Genomic DNA, 23,425 nt, shown 5'->3' on the forward strand with positions numbered 1-23,425 from the left:
TCAAATTCCTTTGGAGAAGAAAAAGTCTATTCCCTCCCAAAGCTCTAACTCATGTGCAAATGATGCAGATAGGTACCTCAAAGCTTGCAGGCAGTCTGCACTTAGGCATAGGCTGCACTGTGCATGTTGTTGGAGAGTAGGTCTTTTTACTCATTAGAAAAGGCGTAAAAAGCAAGATGAAGACACAGCGTGAATGTACAATCCAGCTCAGTATCTTCGCATTTTGGTATGCCTCTAAGAGGCACTAGAGGACTTGATTCTTGATTGATATCATTTTCTGAAGAACAGTTCGATTTTCAAAAGCTGGGAAGTACGCCATATAATCAGGTTGATGGCTACACGCACACTAAATTTGAGTATGTCCATATTTCTTTCACTTGCTCTAGCCAGTCTGGCTAAATGCAAGACACTTGTAATCTGGAAGGAACAGACATATTCGTGAAACACTCAGAGAACATAAACAACTCTTATATGCAAGGTGCACCTTGCCTTTTCATAAGCTTTCTAAAAAACAATGGCAAGCACAGATTTAATTATCAGCAGAAGATATTAGCTTTATCAGAGCACAGCATTATACCACCTGTAATTTTTAGGCTATATGACATAACACATTCAAGGTTGATTTGGGCAACTTGCCCACCACTGTATCGTGGTCATGAGTGCACAGAGTGAGACTGCTGACTGAAAAATGTAGCATTCTGGGAGTGCAAAGCGTTCAAAACTTAGACTTTTGAGTTCCAGGTTGTCTGGGGTAGAATGGATTTTGGATTTGCCATCTTATAAAGTCTAATATTCACCAAAAGCTCTTCAACATAACAATGATTAAACACGGAAAAAAAAAAAGATAAAAGACATGACACAAAAGCATCATAAGATCATTTCATCAAACCAATCAGAGATCAGTGATAAGAAGATATGGAACTCAGACTTTGAAAGCATCACCGTTCACTTATATTTAGGCAGTGACTTAATTCATCTCATTTTAAGCCAGAGAAAAACAGATTGGGTTCAGAACAGAACATATCCTAGGAAAAGGAATATTCAGATGCACATTTTTGGTGTGGACTCATTTGTCCTTCCAGCGGAAAACAGTAAAAGTGGCCACACATCACAGAAGTTCTTAAATAAATGACATTAAAACTCTTATTGACACCATTACACACAAACTCCACTTTCAGCAGGATATTTTTTAATGTGATGTGCTAAAGACTCTCTTTAGTAAAAACTTCTAAGGAAAGCTCCCTTCTCGCTGGGTAATGGTATGGAGAAGCAATTATTCCCTTATTCTCTGTGGTGGCCAGCTGGGAGTTTCAGGCTAACACCTGCAGTTGCCCTTTCTTTGCCCCCTCCCATGGGCAAATGAACTATACAAGCCACTAAATCTTTTTATCTTTATCTTTTAGCTTCTTAAGGAAAGCTAGTTTCACCTGACCCTCCCAAGACCTGGAGTCAGGGTGGAGCATTTCAGCATTCCAGGGCTGCTAAAGCAGAAATTCAAAGGGCATTCCTCCCACCTCTTCAAACCTAGCCACCAGCGACTCAGTAACCTCTGGCCCGAGACGCTTTACATAAAAGTACCAACAAATCAGTATGACACCTCAGTACTATAACACCTCAGGTGATTGTTTCTAAGTTTTAAGATCAGAAGTGCAAAGAAACTTTTGATAACCGAGTGTCAAAAATAATCAGAGTAAGAACTATGTTGTTGGTAGTCCTAAATGATAAATGCTTGTCCATAACTGCTCAGCACCTGATACAAATTCTCAGATGGCCAACAATACCTTAACCTCCACACCAAGCCAACTCTCCCTACAGTTATATATATATTCATTCAGGCTGGAGAGCCTGGCTGTCAAACACAATGTTTCTGGTAGGTAGAAATATTCTCATTTCTTCTCCATATCTGCAGACACTGTTTTAGTTTTTTTATAAACTAATCTTCTCTCTTTCTCTCTCTGTCATGTGCATATTAATGTGTACCCATGGTGACCATGAAAGCATCTTCTAAAAGTGGAACTAAAAGAAGAGGAATTTCAGATATTTTAAAAGGTGTGGATAGTTGAGCAGTGTCAAAACAATACGAAAATAGGGAGTTAATCCCCCTTCCAAATATAGAAGTAGTGCAAATCAGATCTCTAACGCTATGTAAGGATAGCTCTTAGCATTTGTTTTGCAAGGGTAAGGTTTTTCCTCTGTCAGCTTTTGACTCTAGTCTTTCATTTGCTTTACTTTCTCACAAGTGCCTCAGAACAAAATATTTTATTTCACGGTGAATGGAACCTTTTGTGTCAAACTAAACGAAATGTTTCAGTCTTTCATTTCAGCAAGAACTATTCCATTCATTACTATTTGAATAATTCTCTCCCTTTCTATTTCCCTTCCCTTCCCCTTAATTTTATAGTCTGATTTGGCAAGGAAACATCTGACATGACTGCACAGGGTGTCAGACGTTCCTCTGTCTCGTTGACTAATTTCTATCAAATTTGACAGTCAGAGTTCAAAGCTACTACGTGACTTTTGTGAAAATCGGTGTCTCAGGAGATGTTAGAGACCATATTAGTACTTCCATTGAAGAAAAGGCAATGAGAACGTAGTATTTGACAGCCACTGCTGGGCTGGTCAACACATATTTACAATCCGGTCAATTTGCACGTGGTGTGCTCTAGACCAGCCACACCACATACACTGTCTCACCCAGTGAGTAATCCAGAAAGCAGGCTGAGATTCAGGAGGACTGACAGCAGTATGAGGATGGTCCCAAGGAACACAGAAGAGACCTAGAAATATCTCAGTGCTGAGTTTGAGGTTCTTGTGGTGGGATGGGAAGGTGTCGTAAGAGATGTAAGACATAAATTCATCATAAACCCATTGCTCCATTGCCCGTAGAACTACGTGTTTTAGATTGTCTGCCAAAACAAAAATCAACTGTTTACACAACTTTCAAATTCCACCCACCTCAGATTTTGAAAAATTAACAGTTTTCAACTGGGAAATTTGGGGGTTTTCACTTTGCAATAACGTCTCTGGCTCTGACTTAATTTCTGCAGACACTACCAGTACGACAGACAAGAACCCCTGCAGGGTTATTTTCTCTGCAGAAGCAATGAAAATAATTTTCTGACCCAGAAGTCTCAGGCACGGTCCTCCCTCATACATACAAATGAGCTTCCATCTCAGTCCGGTCCTCCTTCCCATGAAGCCCTGCTGCACTGATTAAGGTGTTGGTCTGCATTCACTGAGATTTCCATCTCTTTATTCACCCTTAATGAAAAATTGAGGCTGGCCATGATCAGGGAGGCCACCAACTGCCAAGTGTGAAATATCTGCTTTAAGAGCACATGACAAAGGCCAAGTTCATAGCTCATGTAATGTACTCAATTTTCTTGGAACCACCTGATCAGACATGTCAGTTTACTAAGGGCAGTTGCCGCTGTATTCAAATTCCTCCCACGCTAGGGAGGAATTACACAGGAATGTAGGCTCTCTTTTATGAAAATACTTTCAGACTACATATAAACCAAGGCGTAATGAACCTCCTTAGTTGATATGTTCTTGAACCTGCAGGGGAAAAAAAATTAAAAAAAATTATATATATACAAATACATCCCTTCCTTCTTCTCTGATTCACAACATGAGAGGGATCCTTTAAAAAACTGCCTTCTTTCTCACACAAGTCTTTCCAAAGTCATCCCATACACCTATGAACTGTAAAAAAATATAGATTTTCAGCTCACTTGTGGACATAATTCTGCTTAACTACCCTCACTCAGGCTAAGCAACACATCACGTTACTGTGTAGATAATCCTTGTAGTATTTAGAGTGCTACTCAATGCAAATAAGGATGCAGACTTCACAACCTGAGTATCTTTTGGGGGCTAAAAGCCAAGAACAAAACAAGTCAAAAAAATAAATAACTTTCACGATATTGGTATGTATTTATGGATCCAAGTGACTAATTGAACGGCTAGCATAAAAACACACTCATGATTGGAAATTGATTGTATTTTTTTCAAACAGAGCTGGCGCTTTCCTGGGGTTTAACCTGTCATTTGCATAGGTTAATTTTAAATGGCAGTGCAAATTTAGCTTGAAAAGATAATTATAATATTTCACCTCCTTTCATCTCAGGTTATGTAAATGAGACTTTAATCTTTTTGCAGTTCATATTATATTAATAAATATAAAAAAAATCTTGATTTATGTTATGCTGTCAATCACTTGATAGCGGCGGACGCAAATGAAAGCATGTGGGTACAAATCAGGCTAATTTCCAACTATTCTCTTATGTCTTTCTTTTTATCTGTAGGGTTATGGCACGTATTCCAGATAAGGAACTGAACAGAGAGATAGTTTTGACAGGTATCTTTTTAGATTGATATGTCATTTTTATCAGTAGTAAATTAATTCATCTCTCTGATAAGCAGACTATTTCTTAGACAGATGGTTCTTTATGCAGTGTTTTATTGTCTCAGACTTCACAGTTCTGCTCACGATCAAGCACTTCACACACATACAGTTACAGTTGCTAAAAGTCTTACTTACCTCACTCTTTTTGGCTGTCCATGGTGAGACTAAGGCACAAATCATTTTGTTCCGGTTTGTCCTTTCCATTTTCACAAAAGTTGTGGATCTTATTGCACACCTTAGAGCTTCTGCACATTACAACATCCTTCACAAATTGTTCCATGAGTAGTGGAATCAGGATGGGCCAAGGCACTAACGACTTAGCTTTGCTTTCAACTAACACTTTTATTCCAAGGATATGAAGCAGATGAAAACAGGTCCACCGTTCTTAATCACCATCAAGCGACACTGTTTTTTACCTGTGTGTAAAGTTCGTTCCCCATTTCACAGCTGAAATCATTTCTGGGCCTTGTGATCATCAACCTATCACAGCAGGAATCCATGCTGGGCAGTTAGAGATTTTGTCACTGTCGTTTGCTTTCTTTGTTGTACAAAACATAGACAAGGCCTGTTTCCGTCATGAGAAATATTGCAGAAATTATTTCTTAGAGGAAGTCTGCAAAAGGCCTTCTTTCTCTTTGGATCACTCCAGAATTACCATTATAACTTCAAAACAGACTCAGGCAGTGAAATACTTCTGTCTCACTCAGCATTTACTCATTTACTCTCACATTTACTCTTAGGAGAAGGTATCCTTGGACAATGAGATGTGGACAAGATGTGTCTCCATTCACACAGCTTCTCTGTGGCACAAAGGAAGACTGACAAGATCTAATAGTCTGAAGAAATGTAGGTGATTTAATGAGCAAACACAAGACTTTTTTTTATATAGCCCCTATCCTTTCTATAGGAATTTCATGTATAGAAGTACTTGTACATTGGTAGCAGCAGCAGCCTAAGAATAAGACCTTGATACAGCCACTAGTCACATGAGATGTTTTTAACATCATTCTCAATGCATAAATGGCAATACTAAAGAGTTCAAATAATCCTCTAACTGCCTAAAAGTATTTGAATCCAAGCCATCTCCTTTTTTAAGATTTTCAAAACTCCATTGCTCTCTAAAACTAGTTTTTCACATTAAAGTGTTCTCATGTTATTATCTCCACCAGCCCAAACCAAACCAAAGTCTACCAGAATTTTAATCTTTCTGATGTGTTGTAAAATAGCCCTTGATAGTCATTGTCCAGTCCTTCAAAAGATTTCTCATTGAAAGGAAATGGTGGACTTTCTACAGCTATGTAAGATAACCGACACCTGAAAAAGGAGATCATCTAAGAGAAAAAACTATACAGACACATTCTCAGTTGCTATAAATAAAAAATAACTTTTATCAGTAGAAAATTTGGCTTATGATTTATGTATGAACATTACCTAAGCCAGCCTTCATCCCTCTCTTACACCAAACTCAACCTTTCTGCAGATTTCAAAGTGTTTTCTGTATCATTTTATAGATTTCAAGGAGAAAGGTAAGAAGAAATGCAGAAATGAGAAAGCCTTTTTCCAGTATCTGATCTGGATTGAAAGAAAAATCACCAAGCACATTCTTACATGGTTTGAATCAGAAGTTTTTTGATTACCATCAGACATTGCAGTTGGCACGTATCCAAACTACGTCTGTAATTTGAAATTTGCTTATTACAGTGCCCTTCCAAAGTAAGCTATCTTAAAATTTTCACAATGGTTTTCTAAAGAAAGTAATTTAATAAAATGTAACATGATGTTGTCCTTCCTGACTGTGTGTGGGGAGGTTCCACCTAATTACTCTTCCTTCGTTTTCTCCCACACATGTACAAATGCATGCACTCTTCCTCCCACATTTTCATAAATGTGCAGTGTAGAATTACTGCACTGACAAGAAAATAGAAATAATTAAGTCCTCTGCTTAACCACTAGATCATCCAGGTCACATTCCTACACTCTACTTTCGGTGTAATAAAGTATTATTAGACACTTTGACCCATCAAAATCAATAGGACTGCTGGACATAGTTTGCAGAAAAACATTTTTTCCACAGTGAGAACATGGATCAGATTCTTTTATCTTTTTCTTTCCTCTCTTGTTTTCACTGCTACTCACAGGAAAGCAATGACAATTTTGAAAAATTAAGTAGGGCTTTCCTTAGCTGCTACTCAAATAAGATTTTTTTTTTTCCTGAAGGCTAAATGATGTTTGTTCACTAGACTTTGTCTTTCAGCCATGCAAAACAACCTGGTTTGTATGAAACCTCTTCCAAGGCCTACAATTCACTGTAGTGAACAAATCGCCTTTTGCCTTCTCTTACAAGGTGAAACAAAGTACAAAAAATTAAAAGTTCAGCTCTGGTAATGACACTAAAATATTCAAGAACGTAAAAAAAAAGGGAGAGGGCACGCTAGAACTTTACTCCGTGGCTTGCAGTGAAAGTGTTTTACAGTAAAAGGCTGTTTTACTCTTGGGAATTAATCTGCTCTCTGTTTTTAATGTGTTACATAGTCTACTCCAGAGTTAAATAGTAATTTCAGTACTGAAAGCATTTTCGTTATTTGTTTGTTCTCCAAAGAACAAATTACCAGTTTTCACCTGGGAAAAGCTCACAGCTGAAAGGCTCAAATATTCAGCGGATCAGGTTTTGCAAAGCAATGTTCATTCTTAGTTTATCTTTTTTTTTTTTTCCCAAGAAGAAATTGTTGTTGCTCAGAATTACATCAAAAGGCAATCCTGCAAAGTAAACAATCTTTTTTGAAACAGAGATTAAGAAAAAAATAAAAATAAAAATTTAAGAACCTCATTCATAGGAGCAGTCCCCTTTTTAAAATAAAAATCTATACCTTTTATGCTTATCACACAAGTTCTTTCCTTGAAGCCAATCAGACTGTATCTAGTGTATTGAATAGGCACACAATAAGCAGCTGTCGCTTTACTAAACTAATATCCATTAAACAAAATGGTCATAAGCGCATCAATCTAACGTAATAGCAACAATGTCATTGAAATAGAAAGTTGTCACAGGATCAATGTCCCCTGCCTTGAAAATAAACATTGTGATTTCGACTCAGCACTTATCAAGCAGCAGGATACCATTATCCTGTGATAACATCCTATTCTATTGACATTATCTGTTAACGAGAGATACTCAGATAGTGAAATATCAGCTTTGTTCACTTTGGATAAAATAAGCACTCATTTTACATCTGCTATACATAATTATCGGGCACGTGCATTGCCCACAAACCCCAGTGACTTTAAAAATACAAAAATGATTAAAAAATATTTTACAACACATACCACTATTTATATGGCCATTGAATGTTCTTAAATGAGCAAGAGGTAGCGAAGCCGTTAGCGTTATAGCTACCTCCACATTGCTTTCTACTGCTGCCAGACCCTTCCCTGGCTATTATTCTCTTATTTGTTCATCAGATTGTTGAGCTATGATTTTTCTTTGGCTAACCCCGTTTCTGAACTACCTTTCTAATATCCATTCTGACTACCATAAAGTCTATGGGGTTTTCTTTATAAGTAGGGTGGCGTATGGGGAGTTTTGGTTTTGAAGTAAAAACTTTTCCCAGATCTCTTCTAATTAAGCCACTATATCAGGACCGGTACCACATTTTGAGTGATAAATGAAGGATTAGTGATCCTAGGATATCTTCCTGCCACTAAGACCTACATGCATCTCCCTTAGAAGCCAGGAAATCATTGGAGCACTGCCAGACTTTTTACAAGCACCTGATACATTTCTTAATTCCACCTCCCCTTCACAATTCAGTTACTAACTAACTTCATAGCTGAGGCTACTATCTGCTGTGCTTATTACTCATTCAAGACATCGTGTCATTCACAAGCTAGGACCTTGGCCTCCCCTATCCATCATCCTCTCAACTCAAGTGTCCGTAGATATTCACTGACAGTCATTATGAGTTGCCTTATGAGGTCTTTATTTTCCTCTCCTTTGCTGTGATTTTTACACTTAGAAAATGAAAGTTCTTAATGCTGCTCCCTGAAAGTATGGAAAATGCTTAAAATATCATTTAGTCTACAAGAAAAAAATCCACCTTTTTAGAGCCTAAGAAGCTTGCAACATTATTGTAAAAAATAGGGCAAGATAAGTTTGCACATTCCAAAGTGAAGAGTGCTCTTAATTTATTGCAAAATTACCACATATTTCTACCTTTTATTAAATAACAAATACACAAAAGACCATATCTAATTATGGGCATATAATAGGTCTGTTGTCTAGGAGTAACTACTACACAGTTTTTTCCTGTGGAGCTAAAGTATCTGGTCTTCTACATAATATGGTGTAGAGTATTGAAGTGGAACAGTTTTCCTTGTTGAAAGTTTAATGTCAGCTATATTCCTCTGCATGCATAATGTGTTTCCTACATTACTCGTCAATATTCAGGCAAGAAACAGTTGCAGAAGTGGTGAATGAGGAGTGAATTAACTTAAAAAATGAAAATAAAACCAAAAAAAAAAAGAGGACATCTTATATAATGAAGAAAACAAAATGTATGCAGCTGGCTAAGCATCCTTCTACTCTGCTATGTGTGGGCAAGTTCTCTCATGGCAGCCCACACCACCATGCCACGTTGCCTTATGTATTGCAGTTAAGCACGTTTGGCACCAGGATTTTGTCCTAGCTTTCTTAGCACTAGACAGATTGGAGCTTTCCCGTGAACTAGCTTACAAAGTACTGTGCAAGTTTTTGCCTTTCCTTCAAATCTCCATGACTGCTTGACACTTATTTGGACTTTTCTTAAGCCCGCACACTCTTTTCTTCTGTCCTTTCCTACGGCCTACTCCTGCCTCTTCAACTCCTATCTAAAACAAGCTATATCGTGCTCATCTGAGGCTCCCCAGAACTTTTTCCCAAGCATACTGATATCCCATCAGCGCTACCCAATCTCATGATAGAAGAGGTGTAGACCTACCATCTGCATCTCACCATTTCAATTTAGTCCACGCTTAGATGTCTCTTTCTTGGACTGTTTCAGCTAAAGCTCCCCAAGTATCTTCAAAAGAGGGAGGGAAAACAATGCAGGAACAAGAATAGTCCACAGTGCTGATGGGTGAACAGTTAAGTATTTTATCCCTTAGAGCCTCCACTGAAGCAATGCTCCACGGCCAAAACAGAAGTTAGAGGTAAATATGGAGTATCCTGTTTATATTGGAATCTCCACAAAAACGATGCAAATAGTATCTTGAATTTACTCTTGCTTACTTATTTTTTTGGTTTTTGCTTTCCTCACTGTCAGTCTTTACTATTGATCATAGTAATTTTTAAACTCTCACCAAATAATATATATAGTGAGTAGATTCTACCTGAAGTTGAAACTTTATCATTGGAGGTCAATTACTGAATATATTCCAGCACCTTTCTAATTATTCTTCAAGACAGACAAGCCAAAGTAAGAGATTTTGTTTCACCAGAAAAGAAAACATGCTCTCTCACAAAAGCAGAGGGAAGAGGGTGGGTGATGCTGGAATCAACCCACAGATGTAACGAATCTCATAACCCGTGACTCACTCATTATTCTGGCATGTCCCAGTGTATTCACTCCCCTCAGCAAAGCACTAAAGAAACCAGCCTGACTGATACAAAAAGCACAGTAGAACCATCCCAGACATATGCGAGAAGAACATTTAGACATTTCCCACTTCACAGAGTAACAGAGAGGCTAAAAATGGTTTCGACTGTTTCATACATTAGGATACCATAATGCTGTACAATCTAATTTATGCCTCCCTCCTGGGCCTTATTACCACAGAGGTACAGCCCAGAAGGACAAAAGGGTAGCTAAAATCTATTGCAATTACACATACGCAAGCAATCAGGGGCAAGTTCTGTTCGCCCTTTGTGAGAGCACACAGTAGGAGTTGCAAGTACAAGAAATACCTATACTCCTTGGCATATTTTTTGCTCGGTATCTCAGAGCTCACAGCAGAATTTAGCGTATGAATGGTTATTAATATACACTGATATCTAAAATAAGGTCACGGCTGCATATTTGTTGTACGTGGGGTTTTTTATTGATATTATGGTTTTGTAAAAGTGGTAGAGATATACAAAAAATATACAAAATATTAATTAGGATTGTAAAGGAAGATTCCTGTGAAAATATTTCCATATCATTTTGGGTGGGAGAGCAAAGGAAAAACGGCTTGGAGTTACTAGGTTTCATTGTGGGTTCTGAGAGAGCGAACAGAATTTTTAATCATACAATGCTACTTCTTTCCCAGAAGGAGTTGCTTCTTGGAAAGTCCAGCTCTAAAATAAGCAGTGGCTAAAAGGCTTGGCCATTGTCGTCTGGCTGCAAGTCTTTTATATATCCTCTTCAGACCAGGGATTTCAGCCAGGGTTTCCCACATGAGGTTAGTGCCTCTGCCGAACAGGCCGTTAGCTACTTTCAGGTAGATCTCTCAAAACCTTTATTGGATCTGTTCTACTCTATAAAATTAAAAATTCATTTAACCACATCAAGAGGCAGCCTGAGTTTGTATGACAGTGATTAGAGCACTTTAAGATGCGAGAAATTGATGTTAGAGTACTTGTTCAATGGAAGTTTGATTAGTTATTCAAAATGGAACAGCCCCAACAAGGGAAATGTATCCCTGGAAACAGTGCATGGCAGTAAAGGCGCTCAGATGACTGAAATTCAAGTCTGTAATTAGAATGAATCAAGACAAATTCATGTAGCATCATTTGCAGTGAATGGACTAAAGTTTTAAACATTTCCTGTTACTGTGTACACATGTGGTTCTCACTGCTTTCTTGTGAGTAAATTTGAAAGGTCACACCTTAACATTAAAAGGAAACAAAGCAATTAAAGAAAATTCTACAGCTTCTAATCAAGCTCCATCAGTCACTAAAGTCTGCCCTAACTCCAGACCACACTTTTCAATATTACACTGCTAACAGAACGTGTACAGCGAAATTCTCCATTCTGTTCCAGCAAGTTTATCATATGGTTGATATGATAAACCACCCATATCGGTGGTTCTGCAACAGTTCTGTTCAGTAATCAGTCATGATTACTAGCTACGTACAGTACACGCAGCAGAAGAGATTAATTCGGGACAGCCTGAGGTAGCATGCTAATTAGTGATATGCTGAAACAGCATTTGTGCGTGGCTCCTTGAAACTGCAATTTTTCCATTGGTGCAATTGCCTCACCCTAAGTATCTCACCTTACAAATGATGCACCATTTTATCAAATTAATTGGCCTGTTACATCAACATAGACTGGAAGGACACTGGTTTTGCCTGTAACATCTGAATAACTTTATTCTTCATATTGTATCCTGGATTTCACGATGTTTCTTATACTTAATAAGGTAGGATACACAGTAGTATCCTAGTGGCCTTTTGCTGTAGTATATGTTAATCTATCAATATCAAGAAATTTTCTAACCATATCTTTGATGACGTTGAGTCACTTTGGAGAAAACAGATCAGAGCAAGAGTGAAAAAATGAAAACCCCAGCACCAGTGGCAAATTTCAACATCTACCATCCCAGGAAATGCTAAAAACAAAATCCAACAATCTAAATTTAGTTGAGTTTGATTTCTTGGTTGTTTTTTTTTTTTTCCATTTATCATCTCCCAGGAACACAGACTGTTCTTGAAACTACTAAAGAGAACAGCATAGCACAAGTAGACACATCCCAAAGGTGTTCATACACTGAAGAATCACGAACTAACAGCTCATTGGCTACGTGAGCAAAATGGCAGCCCTTATACAAACAGCAGTTATATGCACTACAACATTTTCCTTGAGATAAGGGCTATTGGCCTGGATTCCTCAAAAAATGTCTAAAGAGTGCCAGAGCAGTCTTACAGTTGGATTTCTTGCAATATCTGTCTGAATTGGTACTGCTGGATTACATCCTAAACTGCGCTGTGGTATTCCATTTCGGTCCTTCACCAAGGATCATAATAGACAATATCCAGGACAGTGGAATTGAGCTCAGGACTTTCTGGTCCAAAATAAACATGCATTACCAAAAGAATTACGCCTCTTGAAACATATCAGAAAACACAAAAACTAGAGCTTATAGATAAAATTGTTTTATGGAAACTTTCTCAAAAGGTACTTATTTCTGCTGGAAATGGTGTTAGATTAAAAGTATGTTAAGTAGGGGTTTTTCCTTAATGTTTTGCCCCATTTTCTGTGATGTAGAGGGAAAGAAGAGTCTTTGCATTTTAATTCCTTTCCTGAGATTCCTTCTTTTTTTCCTTCAGAAGTAGAAAAATTTAAAACTCTGTGAGAAACTCATTTTCACTTTTACCATACTCCTTTTTTATGGGAAAAAAAGGACAAGTTTCCCCTGAAATTAGAAAGTTGCGAAGAACAAAAACATTGAAAAAAATCTAAAAATTTTAACAGTCAAAATTCCATTCTTCTTGTACAATTTTTAATTGAAACTTCATCGGCCTTCTCTACAGGAAAGATATCTGGCAAGAGAAGTCAGTTACCAAGACCGAAATAGCTCCTGCTATTTTATATAAATGAAAAAAATACTACTAAACTTTAAATTGAGTACTTTGGCGAAAGAGTTTTGGACATTTGAAGCCATGGTTCAACATTCATCGATACTTAATATATGTATAGTCTGACCCGCTGGCAGAACAAATGTGACCTGGATCAAGCGCAAGCACAGAGTTACATATTTCTCCAGCCACCCACACGGCAAGCAATACAATGCTTATGCCAAATTTGTGCCTGCTGTGGGAGGACAGACGCTAAACGACTGAACAAGAACTGCTGAGGCAGCAGAGTGAGCTTATACCGTGCTTTGCTTAGCATTTGAGCAATTTTTTTTTTATTTTTTTTTTCGTTGCTCTCCACTCGAAAGCCAGATTTACCATTTTGTTCAGCTGCAGCCTGAGGCGCTCTGTTCATCGCATCAGATAGTGCACACATAATCAGCAAATTATTACTCTTCAGCATCTACTGAGATGGCCACCTTTGGAGAGAAGAGATACCTAGTCCTAAGGCACATTCAGTGTTTGTCTTCTTATTGAGACTGTTAACAAGGGGCAATTACAATCAATTCTGACAATGCCTTTTGTGCTACTGATCCCCATCAACTAGAAAATGGTCCGAGAGAAAAAAGTTGGCAGAATGCAAGCAGCTATTTGCAAACAGATAGTTTTCAGAGTCTAATTTCATTCCAAGGTCAACTGCACCCCTTCCTGATATTTCTCCTATACTGTTTTTCCACAGAAAGCTTTGATGCAGGTTTGTTCAGTTCTTAAGGGAAAGCTTCTGCAGTACCTGCCCACTTTTCTTCACACTGAAGGCAAAATCAGCCTGGTATTTATATGCATCTCCCCCATCTTCCCTGTTTTCCCCTGAAAGACAGACAAGTTTTTCCAGAAGTGATGGAATCGACTGGAAAGAAATCCTGCAATTTCTCAATACAATTAAACATGAAAGCAAGCCTTGGCCTTCTGCTAAGTAGCTATGCTGTAGGCAATCACTCGTACACAAGTTAACTTATTCAAAGGGTCCTTCTACGTGGTTCGCAGTGCATGAAAGACACAGCTTCAGCAGCTATCCACTTGATACAGAATTCGAGCAACAGCTCATGGATTAAAGTTTCCTCAATTCATTATCTGTGCTCAGAAATACCCAGTCACCTCCAGAAAGTGTCTGCCTACTGAACTGTAAGCATGACCATCGTGGCGTTCTGAAAAGATAAGCTAAATACAATAGAAAGTGCAGAGAATGGCTTCAGTTATAAAATATCAGGCTCTTAAGCAAAATTGAGGTGCAGATTCATCTCTTCTAAAATTTAAGGGTTGAATACAGAAAACACATCGCCACCATAGTTGGAGGGTTTCTGTAATACTGAATTCATTATAGTTAAATAATTTTCATGTAGTAGTCGCTAGCCACCTGCTTAAGTGTTTCTTCTAATATAAAAACATATACCAGGTACAAAAGATGACTTTTTGAAAAAATCCAGGCAAAAAATAAACAGAGGGGTGATTTCAAAGTACACAACTGCTAATGCTTAGAGATTTGCTGTTTCACCTAACACGGTGCCAAACTTATGATGGGCAAATCCTACTAAATGGCTAACTCCCATTTACATTTCCACAATATCAGCAAAGCACAGAAAGCATCCGTTCCCTTGAGAAAGTATGGAAAAGGTCCATTTATTATCAGAGACATGAAAAACACCTTGAGTAAAGAAAACCAAAATAGTAATGCTAAAGTAGAGCAACTTAGTAGTCTGCTTCTGCCTTATTACTAACTAACTTCAGCGTGAGATGGTGGGATTCAGAGGAACACATGTTATTTTCTGAATTAAAGGTGACATTTCCATAACTCCTTCATTAGTCTTCAAATATTTAAATAATAAAAAAAAAGAAAACCAAAAAAAAGACCAACAAACATTTCCCACGTATGTGCAGAAGCCTGACTGCCGACTTAATGTAGTTTATTTTCAGTTTATTCCACTGAATAGGTTTTAGAAACTACCTTACAATAGCGTTGGAGATTTTTTCAAAGGTGCAAGGTAAAATGGAGTACTCGCTTCTCCATGAAAATCCTTTTCATTTTAATATGTAGCACCTATTTGTTTAGACAATATGTAGTCTATTGACACTGAACATAACGGTCTGTAGGAGAGGGCTTTTTGCCTTATCTTTCTCTTACTACATTTTTTCTTACTTTTTATAAGTTAATAATGTATTGTGCTCTTAGTAGCTTTTTTTTCTCCCACAAAAGCGTCTCCATAAGCAGTGGCGCTATTTATTGGCTTATTGCCCAGTGTTTGAAAGTGTTCTCACCTGTATTAAAAATGTAGAAGTCTGAATTAATTTAATAAGAATTGATTATGAGTCACTTGAAGGTTCTGAAAATCCCAACCTCCCTAGCAATTTAGGAGTCTAATTTTAGATTCCCCCTCCTTTGGGCAGGAAGGATGTAAAATACTTCTAAAAATATATTGAGTAACAGAGAGTGGTGAAGTTCGCTAAGGTTTGTTGGCTGTTGAGATATATGCAGAACACAGCTAACACTTTGCTACCACACAGTTGTTGCTGAAGTTAACAAGCAAGTGGACAAACGAGAATTTCAATATTACTATTGACTGGCTTCTGCATGTTCACAGAACCCAATCTTGATTGAAGGTACAGAAACAGTTTTCTTTTTTCCCCCACAGAGAACATTCTCCCTCATTGCCCTTCCACAGATGAGCAACAAAAAAAAGAAATATTTTGCAAATCCAGAATAACATTTCTTATCATAACCACGGAGACACGAATGCTAAAGGAACTGGGAGATTTAGGGTTAGAGTCATTTCCTATGATGTGAGAAATGGAGATTTGGGCTGCTGCTGGAAGGGCAGTGTAGGCACTTGAATTTGAGTTTCCTACATCCACACTAAACTGTAAACATGAGTAATATGGAAATCTCCTGTACATATGCATGAAAGTCATGTTGAATACTTCTCATGAACAAAGGCAAAAGAGAACCCAAGAGTGAGGAAATCATTTCTAACCCAGGACTAGTGGCAGATAACAATACTCCATTTCCTAAAAACATACAAAAATGTCTGCAGACTCCAAGGCAATACCTATTTACTCAGATGGGTATGAAAATTGGAGTTAGACCTAATTAAAACCACGCACAGATCCAAAATATGAACCTGTTTCTGGTATGTGCATTGCACTGACAGCAATGTTAGCTGGATGTTACATTTGAACTAGCGTTACATGTCCCACTTGGCACTAGATTTTACACAGCTATATTTCTATAAAAATAAGATGTTTTCAAATATTTTTATAAAGGTTTTATTGCTATGATAGAATTTTTGTAACCTGTACCAAGTCTTTATTATCTTGAGGAAGGGAGCTATAAAACTGCTGGTTTTAAAATCAATTTATTCTCAAGTCATCTTCCACTAGCAATTGCAACCTTGCTCACTGCTACCTTCAGTTTAGTACTTGCATTTCTATAGGAGTTCCTGCAAAATGTACTTTTTTCCCCCCATTCTCAATTATAGGTTTCAGTAAGAAAACTACTCTGACAAACTGACACTGGAGAGACCTTTCAGCAAGTTATCCCAGAAAGGGTCAGCTTTAGTCTCTGAAGTACTTAGAAATGTATTGTACATGCCTCTACCATCATAATAACTGAGAACACTGCTGCTGGGTATAAAATCCATGGTCTTCTCTGATATTAGCCTTCACAGTGCTCAAAACATAGTGTATTGAATGCCATTTGTGATGAAGTGCCAGTTGGAAATGGAAGAAACAGGAACAGCAGTGTTGAAGAGCTTATGAAAGCTTCTAGGGGGGCGGGGGGGAAGAGAGCCTCACAGAGCCACAGATAAAATTGAAGATCTGAAAACATGGCATTCTACCCGGGTGGTGTTTACAGTGCTCTGGTGGTAATAGGCAGGAAGGTCCTACATGTCTCTGCCACACACCAGGAAAACGCTTCTGCACATTGTGCAAAACCAGCTGCTATACTCTCCATTTGAGGGCAGAGCCTTTCGCCCATTGCAACGCTATTTGCATTGGTTGCGGTTATACGCAAAGAAAAGTCTATGTTTGGTAGTTCATCCTTGTACAATTTTCCAATCCCATTTTAGGAAACACAAGAAGGTCTATGGCTAGATGATAGAAATATAGAAAGACGACTCAGTTTCAAAATTTAGCTTGCAAGCCTGTGCTAGGGTTAGAATTTGAAGGAGGATCCTCAATCCCAAAGGTCAGTTCCCTCTTCAGTAGGCTGATAGCTATTCTGTGACAAATGCCTCTTTCTTCCCCCTCCCTCTCTCTCCATTTCAAACCTGAGATAGCTTCTTCACAATAATTTTGACAAAACTTACACCTCTGTTCTCTCTCTTTTCCATTTAGCATGCCTCCACATAATACTAGCAATGCTTTGGATAGCGGAGTTGAGCTCACTTGTAAGCATTTTGTTGACAGAGACATAATAAGTAGTTTAGAAGAATTTGTTTGAGAAGTAAGGTACACATTTAATTTTCATACTCAAATACTATGCTTCCTAAAAAGTCATTCCAAAGATTTCAGATTGTCTCCAGAATAGCAAATACCTTCCCAAACTTGTAAAAAGTATCAACTTTGCCTTTGTCATGAAAGACAAAGTGAGGTAAACAGGAAGAGCACAGCAGATGAAGTAGGATCCATTTCCTACGGAGTTCTACCCTCTCACGTTGAGGAGGTTTTTTTTTGTTTTTAAGATTAGCAAATTGCCAAATCCACCACGATAACATCAAAATACTGAAGTGCAACAGGCTACTGCATCAAAACATTAGCCTTCTTGCAAAAGTTGCTAAGAAACAGTCACGACAATGAATTCTTAGCTGTATAGTGCAGTACAAAGTTCCACCGATATTCAACAGTGTAAGTAAATGGATTTCAACTCACTGCTTTTGAGCCTGAGTTCACCACGGCCAGACATTTATTTTATTCTTTCAGAGATTAAGTGCCTTTGGGAAATTAAAATTCTGACACTGCCATGTTTAAGATAGCTTTTTCAGCTTAGATTTATTTCTGTTCTCTAATTATTCCAAACTCTCTATTATATGTTTTTATAACAAAACCAAAGCTAAAAAAAAAAAAAAAAAAACCACCACCCAAACAGACAAAACACAACCAGATAAGGAAGAATAATGTCTTAGGGGAAAAATAAGAAAAAGAAAATGAAAAATACCCAAATACCAGACCAGAAAACAGCTACCACAAATTGGAATGCTAATTGGCTTTAACATAATACAACTTAATGACTTCTTTGAAAAGATCACTGCAGTTAATAGACTTCATGTGAAGAATTAAGTAAAGTAGTTGTCTCACCTTTCACGTGCTGGGCACTGGAAACGGAGACCAAATATTCTTACCTTCCTTTCCTCCCCTTGAGAAATTTCTCTAGCAAGAAAAATGAACACAGAGAGGCCTGAAAAGAAAAATCCATGTTAGCAATTAAAATCTTTTCTCAAAGCCTCTAATTTCACAGTTGTACTTGGTGAAGGCTGGTGGATAGCAAGGAAAGCAATTGGGCTGTATTGCTGTGGGCACTACCTGAAAAGACAGAAAAGCCAGTGAGTGCCTAGAAAGCAGTGAGGAGAGGAAGGAAATTATGTCTCAGATACAAAGTTTCTGCTTGATTGGTTTTCTGTCAGTTATAAGGGGAAAAAAAGAAACAACTTATTAGATGTGATCTGATACAACTCGCAAGGCAGCAACTTCCAAAGGGCCCAGTTAATTCAGGAGCGCCCTTATAAAAGGGCATTCCATGAGTATCACTGTAAGAAAGCACCAGGGATGCATTCCTGGCCAGTTACAACTTATAAAATAATTAACTATCTCCATTTGCAATGCCCTAGCAACCTGATAGCCCATCACAGACCTGGTGCACCCTTTTACTCCGTTGCAGAAAACCGTCTCTCTTCTATGCGAGTGCAAAGATGGGGAGTATAAAATCAACCTGCATGATAAGTGCGGAATCTTTAATTACATGGAGAGAGAAAAAGATCCGGTCAAGGCTCATTGATCCTGAATATGTAATACTGCCATTCAGAATTACCCCTTACTGCTGACAAGCCTAGTTCCCAAAATATGACAACTAGCCTTCTCACAGGTCCCATTTGCGGAGATCATAAGGTCAGCACTCAGAATCTGGATTCTCTCACTACCTCTTAACCATCTAATGCATAATATTTTCTAAACGTGGACTGCTCTTGTTCTGGAGGCTTTTGGCTTGCTCTTTCTAGTGATTGATTTTATCGTGGGGTAGGGGCAGGTGCTTCCAAAAAAAAAAATCCACATCAACGGAGCCTCACTGACCAAACAGGGGAGCCTACTGGAGTATGTCACGCTTCTTCCATGCCCAAGACCAGTTCTTCCTTTCTTCCAACATAAGATCAAAAGACAGCTTCTGTGTATGCCCAGCACACATTATAAGTGTACATATTCAGCAGCATAGATATAGGTTAAAATACATGACGATGATTGACAGGTACCCTCACCCGCTTTCTCAATTTGTCCAGCAAGTCCCTCTATCACAGTTAATTTCTTGAAGTTCTACATGTTTCTGAATTTTATCACTTTTCTTTCCATTAAGGATCTGATACTTATTGGTCTTGAGAATACAGAAATCAAACTTTTTTCAAAAATTGTGAAAATAACAAGTGTTTACCAGCATAGTCTTTCTGGTTGCATTACAGACTGTGTGAAATTGATGGTGTAAGCTACTAGTTCCAGAGGACCATGCAACTTAAATGTGTGTATCGGTGGAAAGATGTGCCATTTCATTCTGTATTTCTAAATGACAAAGCTTAAGCACAATAAAATAAGTGACTGAGCAATAGGATTAGAACAACTTCTCAGTTCAGGTATTTTTGGTTTTGTACTCAATTCAGTCATTTTTGACAGCTGGCTAAAAATCTTCACATCTAAGAGCAAGACCTGAGGTCTGAGATTATTCCAGTGACTATAACTCCCCAGCCCCACCAAACACACTTACCACACACTCAGGAGTAGCCTCCACCTCCTGTAGCAGTAACAGCCTACATTCTAAAGTGAAATGCTGCTGACGCTCCTTACATCCCTACTCCTACATCCTCTCTGTGAAGGATAGTGTCCTCACCGGGGTAGGGACAAGTTAAGGAAACAATCTCAAGGTTCGATACGTCAAGAGGATAAAGTCATGGATGACAATACTTAGAGAAAAATCTCATTGAAGTGGAAAACATCTATACAAAATTGCAAATATAACTGCGGTTAGATACCTATATGTGCTACGGCTGTTGTCGTGACCTAAGCTTCAAAAAAGCTGGAGTAGACTACAGAGACCAGCAGTCATTTTAATTTCATGTGAGTGAAGACTGTAAAGAAAAAACAAATGCACTCTTTCTCTCTGATAGAGCTTTATTTTTGTTCTTATTTTGTCGTCCTTAATTTAAAATGAGGGTCATTCCAACAGAAAATACCTGATTGCTCTTCAAATGCAGAGAAACATAACAGCACAGATTAGCGAGGTGGTTTGCTGGTACTGATGCCTGTTGCTGGAGTCTTTTGTCATGAAAGTATTTTTGGAAAGCAAGTAGAATCTGTCAAGTCCTCAACATTAGTCTCTTTCTCTCTAACAGTATTTCCACAGATTAATTAACTCAAACGTCATTCTCTTATAGCTGCATGCACTCTACAGAAGAGTACTTGGTGGCTGCTGTGTGTTTTGGATCAAACAAAGCTCTGCAGGGATACAATCATAACTCCAGTAAATTACTATTGCAGTGGAATGCTACAGAATAAGCTTTTCAGATATATTCTGGGAAACATCTTAGCACAAATACCTTTTCAGAGTAAAAGATTCACCGTGGCCTTTTCTTCACCATTACAGGCAATCCATAGCTGCCTTTCTACATGCATTCACTACCTTTTAGTAGACAGGAGGCTCCCACTTTGGCCGTTACGCCTCGGTGGAAATATTTTCTTTCAGAACATTCATACCTAAGGTACAGCTATATAACATTTATTCAGTAACATGCGGAGTTGTTATGAATAACTCCTGTTTGTTTAATTAACCTGCATCACGTAAACAGCACACGCATTCTCCTGGGCAGCGTTGCAGATTCAGTCCTTGCACCCCAACCCTTGAAAATCAGACCCAAAATATCTGAAAGACATTGAGTAACTTATATAAAATTTGCTTCTTACCCTGTTCAGGCAAATCCCCTTGTATCTTCAAAAACAGACATGTTTCTTTATCTTCAGGGAATAACACAAAACAGAAATAATACGGCCATGCTGGTCAGTATGAACGTAAGTGCTAGAGGATGGTCCACAAGGCTCAAATGCTGCAAGTGACTTCACACAAACTTTCATTGCCCTGTACTGACTTTGCTAAGTCCGAGTCTTTCTTTGCCCTCATCAGTGGCACTTTCCTCCTTAATGTCCATCTGCAGTGACAATAGATCACAATCTCTTTTTCAAAGGTTTTTCCTTTTCATTGCCACTCTTAAAATAAGACCAGGAAAGGGTGTAGCTCGAATCTCCTTCCAAATGGTGTAATGATTTCCCCTTTGCAATTTTTCCTGCCGTGGTCAGAATGCAAAGCAATTATCCACCGGCATTTGAGGCTAAATGACACCTAGTATAAAACCTACATAGGTAAATCAGTAAACGTACAAAGCGGTAGCAAAAACGTATTGGAAAATCCCATTTCATATTTGAACCTCACACAAAGCAAGTCTGAATATTAGATTTATTTTAACAGAAAAAAAGCTATCCAGCATAATATAATTACTGTAGAAGCCAGAGGCATAAAAAGTCTTCCGAATTCTTGCCATTCTCTGAGCAACTACTGAACTAACAGTTAAAAGGGGCTGAACGCTTTCCAGGCTAACACAGGGAAGCATTATGACAATCCCGCTCCTGAGCTTAAATCAGCATGGGTATATTAAAATAATGTCACATAATTTTCCTCATGAAACTATCATTTTGCTGTTACCTGGAGGGATACTGTAAGATACACTGTAGTACTATAAATGTAAATATTCTGTACACCAAGCGTTCCATGAGAATGGAAACTTAATGATGTTTATATTACAACATCACTGCTGGAGTTAGGGTTGTATTAGCATTTCTGTGATAACCCACACCACCATTTCCCAGAGGTTTATAACTCAACTGTAAAAATTTACTACAAGCTGAAATTTAACGTATCAAGTCCACCCCAGGAGCAATTTATATTTTTTTAAAAGGAGACAGCCATCTGCATGTTTTGAGATTGAGAATGTATATATAAATATGTTAAACATACATTTCGGTGTACAATTTAATGAAAAAAAAAAAGCTACTAATAAAATGGTTTTAAGAAAAAAACCATCCATAACCACAGTCTGATCCGAAGGCATCAAGTGGAAAAATACGATGACCAATTAAAACATAACTTCAGAAAACAGTTTATGAAGAGTCAAAGCACTGCTAGGAATAAAACCTGATGAAAAACGCCAAGATCCTGAATTTTTTTAATATGTGTTTATTTTTCTGCCTTGTAAAGTCCTAATTTTCCTCCTATTCAGTTTGAGGACACAGCATCGATTTTGCTGGTAGAGCTACAGATTCAGTCCCTGAGTTATTGATATGCTTTTAAAATACAGAATACACCGTAACGTAAGCTGAGCCATAAAAGAGTTTCACCTCCTGAAACATACTTCTTTCCCCAGACCTCAGCATTTCCATACTACAGATTTAGCTCACCCTGGTAGCCATCGTATCCAGCTCAAACCCTGAGTAGCTGTAGGGATCAAATCCTTCCGCTCCTTATTCTAGTCCCTATAGGTTTTGAGGTTAGTTCTCAAGATGCCTTTTGTTTGCTGAGATCATACCTAATATGACTAAGACAGACACAGTTCTTTCCATGTCTGCACCTGTATTGTGAAGCTTTGATGCTCACTTTTATTTCCATTGATTTTTCATTGTTATTGCTGCTATATACATTTTAGCTTCTTGAATATAAATGAGGTTTATTGCTAAGGCCTAGGTTATTGCCATGAACTGTTCTAAGGAGATGTAAACTATTCTTTCTTCTGTGAGACTCGGGAATGATCCGACCCTAAACTGAATAAATATTTTTCCTCAGAATAACCATGAAGTTCTGCAGCATAGCCTAAAACTGGGAAAATGAGGGTGAGGTAGGTGAACACATGCAAATTTGAAACTAGGATTTCAGAACTACCTTACACTTTATTTTCAGAAGATCAAATTACCTCTGTGAACCTTCATTTTTTGCCTAGAAAGTTAAGAGGCATTTTAGTATTTTACCATCAGCTAAAAGTATGTGTATTACAATTGGGTGTGCAATGGAATTCGGAGCAGAATTTGAAAAGTAAACACTGGAAAGGACTTGAAATCAAAATCTTGCTCTTTGGGGAACATTACAGACTTTGAGGGCACTATTTGTTAGCTCTTTATTATTGACAAGACCTCTG

This window comes from Rissa tridactyla, chromosome 5 (genome assembly GCF_028500815.1).
Source record: "Rissa tridactyla isolate bRisTri1 chromosome 5, bRisTri1.patW.cur.20221130, whole genome shotgun sequence".
Taxonomy (NCBI): Eukaryota; Metazoa; Chordata; class Aves; order Charadriiformes; family Laridae; genus Rissa; species Rissa tridactyla.